Raw genomic sequence first — 6187 nt, 5'->3', positions numbered from 1 at the left:
GTCAAAACTACAGTTATTAATTTTTTTAATTTTTTTTTTGTTAGGACACAGTTTTATGGTATTTGCTGAAATTTTCCTGCAGAGAGTTGGTAACTTTGGGATAATATCTGAGGTAATGGTTTCTGAGTTCCTTGGAGACCTATAAAGAGAGAACAAATGCATGATATATTTAAGTATGGGAAAAATACCTTTAAAGAAACCTCACTCAGACAATGATAAAAATCTCTTATTTTTCCCCCTTATTTCATTAGGACAGCAGGAAAAAAAAGGTCATAATTTTCAAGTCATTTATTTCTATTGCTAACACTTCTCTGTTTCCGTCAAGGACAAAAAAAGATTATTCTCTATAGAGATGGTGAAATTATCCTTGTCTTTCCTTATATTTATATCCAATTCCAATGCATGAAAGATATTTGCAACCTTCAAGCATTAGATATGTACTGAAAACAAAAGAATCTGCATATTTAAGTCTGAAAATAGATGTCTCATAGCCAGTACCTCTGGTGTAACTCTTTAGATTGAACCCCAGTTTGAGCTCCTGTAATTTTTAGATGGATGCTTCTCTAAGGGTCTGTTTGGGGACCTCCATTAATTTCTAAGCTAACTAAAGGTAAACCTGGATCCAGACCCCAGGGACTGTATCTTTTCTGCTGCCATCTCTTGTAGACGTCTTTCTTAAGATGATCTGAATGCCAGAGATCTAGGGCCTTTCAGTGCACCTAAGGTATCATACGTGTATTTTAGGTTAGAAGTGTTTGAGGAGTTTGTATGACAGGGATATTGTGACCCGGCCCCCCAGAATAAATAAATAAATACATAAATAAAACCAACAACTAAAATGACTTGCTTTTCTCTTACCATTTAAGCAAAAGCTGCTGTCTTCATGGCTTTAAAAAAACTGAATTGAAACCTAACCCGGACACCCAACTAACATCTTGAGGCACAGGCAGTTTGGGTCAAATCTGGATGACTGGCAAGTTTAATTATAGCATTTGATGACTGTTTTACAGCATTTAAGCCTCTTTGAACTTAACAATGGATGACAGTGTTGAAAGGCTGCGAAACAAGTTCAACGAAAAATGAACAAAAAGGATGGTTCTTCCAGCACTCTTACCTGGTGTTTATTTAAAGTCTGCTATTTTACACGTCCTAATGCATCTATGACTCCATATTTCCTGTTGAAAAATGACAGATTTCTGTCAAAACAATGAAAAATTCCATGAGCATTTGCCATATTTTGACTTCTTGTCCCACTCTTCATGTACATTTTTCCTTTGCTGTTTATCCTATGATACTGTTTACTGAAGTTACTTAATAAAAGCAATGAAGAAGGAGGCAGGGAAGTGGAGGATAAACTCATACCTAAGTGAAGTGGAGGATAAACTCATACCTGGCAGGAGGGGATAATGGCTCACTAGCAATGACAGGGCAGTAGCTGGGAGCTTCATACTAGCGTGAAAATGTGTGCACGGTTGTCGAGATCTACAGTGGATTTCAACCATAGCGCTGAGGCCAAAGCATTTGGAAGACAAAATCATATATCTTAGGATATGTGCCATAATGTGAAAGGCAGAAGAGAGCATGCACAGCAGGGTATCGCCTGGCTTGTCCAGCCTCAGAAAACCAGGAATCTCCATACTTGAGAATGCAGAATTTGAGTTCGGGACAGAAACATGATGGATATTCATCAAGCTTTTAAGATTTGCAATCAAAATACTTTCAGCTTAACAATTATGGTGTTGTTTTTTTTTTCCCCCTCTGCAATCCAGGGAGCAGACAGAAACAGTAGCTTGAGGAAAACTTTCCAATTCACAGTGGTGGGTTTGATCCCAGCAATTTGATTTCTGCAATCAATTAATTCTGGTGAATTCCTGGAGAAGTCAGTAATTGAAACAGTAACAAAAGCTAAGATAAAGTTAACAGACAACTATGTTCAGTCTCAAAATTTGCATAGTGTCTTCAGTAAACGTGTAATCTGGACAGTTGCAACAGCTACTGAAAGTTATAGTCAGGATGAAAGCAGAAGCTTGTTACATGTCTAGACACAACCGGGCTGCGCCTCACAGCCACATAATGTTCAAAACAAACGCATCACCCGAGAGCCAACAAAGAATAATTCAGCAAATAATTTCAAAGAGAGCACTTAAAAAAATAAATAACGTAAAAATCAGAAAACAACAAAACGTATCCTACTTCATAAACAGAAGTCAAAGAGTAATGAAATCACGAATTTATCTGCTACAGTTCACCACTGTAAGCACAACTGCTCTGATCCTCTTTAGCAAGAATGCAACTGGAAATGAAAAGCAGAGGATAGAACAGCCTCAGAGCAGTGTAGGCTGGATGATTTTCTTGCGTTTTCTTTTGCAAAGGCAGCCAGACTATCAGGCCTGATGTTTAATCAGATGTACTGTTGGCTCGGGAATGAGAGTGGAGAGGGTATTTCAAAGTACTGAAATCGTCAAAAATCCACCATAATTCTTAGAATTCTCTTTTTTGAAAGAATAAAATAAAATACCGACCCTTTGGGCCAGGAATGCTTGGAAGAATCTGTAATAGAGATAGATGGCACACATGAGGATTATGGATTCATATTAAATACACCAAAGGTATGCACTGTTGTTCTGCGTTAAACAATCACTTTCTAAACAATCACTTTTTAAACTTTCTCTAGTCAGCGTATCTTGTTTTCTGTCCAAGTCCACTTACTCAGAGAATATTCGATCACGGTTTTTCTTCCACTTTGTGGTTTTGTTTCTTTCAGAAGATTTCTGAGCTCAGAATATTAGCGTTTGGAGCTCACATTCTTTAGAGCTATATCACAGTAAAAAGCATTTCCCCGTGAGGAAGTCTTGTAGCTCCTGTATCATTTTCTGTGTTGTCCTTTTCCTTGCCTCTCTCTACCTGTGTAGGATTGGAAGAAGGCACCTGAGAAAAGAAAGGCCGCAACACTTGATGCTGAAGAAAAGCCAACAAAGCTGGAACTGCTGGTCTCAGAACAGTTTTTATTTGCACTATTTGTTCTCTTGTGTTGCTGCTTCCCATACTTCCTCTCCTTTAACACACCTTCTCTCACATTGCCAGTCCATTTCCTATTCCTTCCTAAACAGACCATCTAAAATGAAACTCGTGTGATTAAGATGCATTTTGACGATGTGAGCCAACTCAACAAGGGAATGTGACGACCTTGATATGTAAAAAGCCAAGGTCTTTTCAAAGTGAAAGCATGAATTATGGATCTTGCCAAAACCACAATCTAGGAAAAATTCTTCCCTTCACCCAAGAGTCATTTGAGTTCTAATGATCTCTTCCAGAGTCTCGGGACTTTTCTTCTCTTCTATCTGCTGTTTTGTTTGGTTGGTTTCTTTTTTTCCTGCTTATTCCAATCAGCAAAGAGACAGAAGAGAATTTATCCATCACCTCTCAGCTTCATGGTACCCTTCCCCATGTGATCTGTTGTCTGGTTAGTGGCCACTTCAAATTCAGGCAGGAAAAAAAGGGTTTCTCAAAGATCAGTCATCATTATTAGCATTCCTGCTATACTGCTAAAGCAAAGTATTTAATATTAATGACCACTGATATTCCTGTGCTGTTTGTCCTGCATCCAAGATGCTTGGTCTCAACAAGCAGGAAAAGCAAAAGTGAAGGAACAGTACGGTCTCATCACCAAAATGGTATGCAGAAAACAAAATGGATGTTTCTTGTTTGATACTAAATTACGGACAGCAATAAGCAAAACCTACAGTGTGTGCAGCCACTGCATGGTGGCTGTGGTTTAGCAAATGGGAATCCAAGTCATTTCTGGATTAATGCTCTAACATGGTACCAGGGGACACTGTGCTGCTGGAGATATCATTATTTAACTAGGATGTTTTGTCATTTATATCGCACATTACATTCATGAAGAGGACAATGTTCCTATTCCAAAGAGGACAGAATCAAAAGGCCAGATTGCAATTTGACCCTGGAGGGGTATAAGAGTGAATAAAATACATCTGGTGCACCTTTGAGCAGAATTCACACCGAGCACAGGGGTGGGGGAAAGGTCTCCCCAGTGCTGGCTCTACCAGATGAGCAGAGAGAGAAATGAGAACTGGAGAGAGCCTCCCCCCACGTTCCTCTCACATGCCACACTGTGTGCAAGGATGAATAATCCACCACTGACTTTGAAGGCAGGAAGGGCAGACTGTGTGTGCTACTGGTATACTGTATTCTGAGGTACAAACGTTCCTCCACCTTCCCCTGTTCAGCTGCAAGCATATGTACTCGAGCCTGTCCCAATTTAGAAATATACAGTAAGAAGAAATGATAGAATACCAATAAATGTCAGAGAAAAAAAAACAAATCCTGCCTGCTATGAGAGCTCATAAAACTTCTTCTAAGACACAGCATGCAAGACATGATGTTTGACTTAAATTCCTGATTAAATAAATACACTCTGCCTACCTAAAATGCATTTCTTGTTTTGATTTGACGAGAGCATCACGCTCAGTCTAGACTTTAAGCAACGAAGAATACTCTATTAAAACAGAATTTATATGGGGGTAAAACTCACTTGAGAAATCATCTGATTTACATGTGTTTTATTGTTTCTCAACAAGAACCCAGTGGCTTTCTCTCAGACTCCTGCAGAACGCTTTCACTATGATCCTTCCTTGCTCTTCCAGCCATTTTCTTGACACGCTGCAATGTTGTGCACAAACACAGCAGTTCAGCCTGGGAACTTGTTAAATCATTTGGGAAAGACACCCAACGAAAGACGTGGGACTTTGGCAGCAGTAGCAGAGAGCAAGGAACTTCCAGGTGAAGGTCAAAGGCAATTAATACAACAATGCTGATGCACAGCTGTAATTTGGCCATTGTTTATCTCACCAAACAAACTAACAGAGATAATCACAGCATTAATCTTCAAGAAACCCTGGCCCTGGATGACTCATTTAGATACTTTTTCTAAGTAAGACCCCAGTAAATGTTCTGAAGTTGTCATTTCCAACTGGACAGTCTTCCAACATCAACAAAAAGCAGATACAAAGTAGAAGAGGAACGAACGCCAGCGCTGTATTAATAACTATCGGAGCATGCAGACAAATATCCAGCTCACAGTCAAAACTTAAGGGTCATCCAAGTAGTTATTTAAATTGTTAAAGATAACATGAGCTTGGACTCAGCCTGTAAAGGGAAACTAATGACTGTGTGCCGAGCAGTGATCCCCAACCTCACCTGACCTCAGACAATAACTCGCTCAGCGTTATGTGGTGCGGGCAACATCTTACTTTACTCTCCCTAATGGCCTTCAACTTTAACTTTTTAATTTCCTGTAGCTCAGAGCAGCAGGAGAAGGTTTCCCAAGCGTTTGTTGCTCACTAACCCACGAGCCAGGGCTGGGGACGTGTAAGGGGAGGATGATGAGGCTTGGTTCTCTGCTTGCTGTGGGTTACATGATGGGATACAGAGCCTTCAACCCTCACTGCACGCAGGTTTTTGGGTAGCACTGAGGCTGTGTCTGTCACTCTGCTTAATGCTGCATATATATGTGTGCATCGACTCCACAGAAGTGCACACAAGAGAGCTGTTTTCACACCCTCACTTTAATCAAACAGAATGGTCAGGGTGGGGTGGGTAAAAAAACAAGTTCCATAACTTCCACAGGCGGTTTGCACCAGGACAAGGGCCCGAGCTGGACCAGCCCGAAGCGGCCGCGGCCTGTGTACGAGGGGCTCCTTCCCTCGGCGCTCACGGAGACGGGGCGGCGTGGAGAGGCGCAGAGCTCTCCCTCCTATCTACAAAGCTCTGAACGAAGGGAGCCGCTGCGTTCAGGCGGAACTCAGCCTCATGCCTCCCGTTCCCTTCCGCCCCAGCCGGGCACCGCCGCCGGGAGAAAGGGAAGGGGAAAGGAAGGGAAAGGAAAGGAAGGGAAGCACCGCCCGCCCGGCGGCCGCGGGGAGGAGGCGAACCCTGCCCTCTGCCCTCTGACCGCCGCCGCTGCCGCCGCCGGCAGCATGGGGAAGGCGGAAGCGGCGGAGCCGGCCCGTGAGGCCGGGCGGTGCGGGGGGAGCGCGGCGAGAGGCTGAGGAGCGGGAGGGCAGCACGGAGCGGAGCGGGGCGGCGGCGAGCGCGGTCCCCTTCCGCGCTGCCCGCCGCCCTGAGGAGCGTAAGAGGCCGGGAGGCCTGCGGGGCCCGCGCTGCT

General features: G+C 43.0%; 1 long non-coding RNA gene across 2 annotated transcripts; it reads right to left on the bottom strand.

The window, feature by feature from the left end:
* Nucleotides 1-39: 39 nt before the first annotated feature.
* LOC107316200 lies at nt 40-4388 on the bottom strand. 2 transcript variants are annotated; one of them, XR_001556228.2, is made up of 3 exons: nt 2710-4388; nt 1115-1175; nt 40-139 (listed from the first exon to the last, which is right to left on the bottom strand). It is a non-coding gene; the product is annotated as an uncharacterized LOC107316200 (long non-coding RNA). The 2 variants fall into 2 exon arrangements; XR_004307708.1 differs by having other exon boundaries at nt 1115-4388.
* Between the last annotated feature and the right edge of the window lie 1799 nt (nt 4389-6187).

Source organism: Coturnix japonica, chromosome 6 (genome assembly GCF_001577835.2).
Source record: "Coturnix japonica isolate 7356 chromosome 6, Coturnix japonica 2.1, whole genome shotgun sequence".
Classification (NCBI taxonomy): Eukaryota; Metazoa; Chordata; class Aves; order Galliformes; family Phasianidae; genus Coturnix; species Coturnix japonica.
The sequence above is the reverse complement of the archived record's forward strand: the minus strand, read 5'-3'. Positions and strand labels throughout refer to the sequence as shown.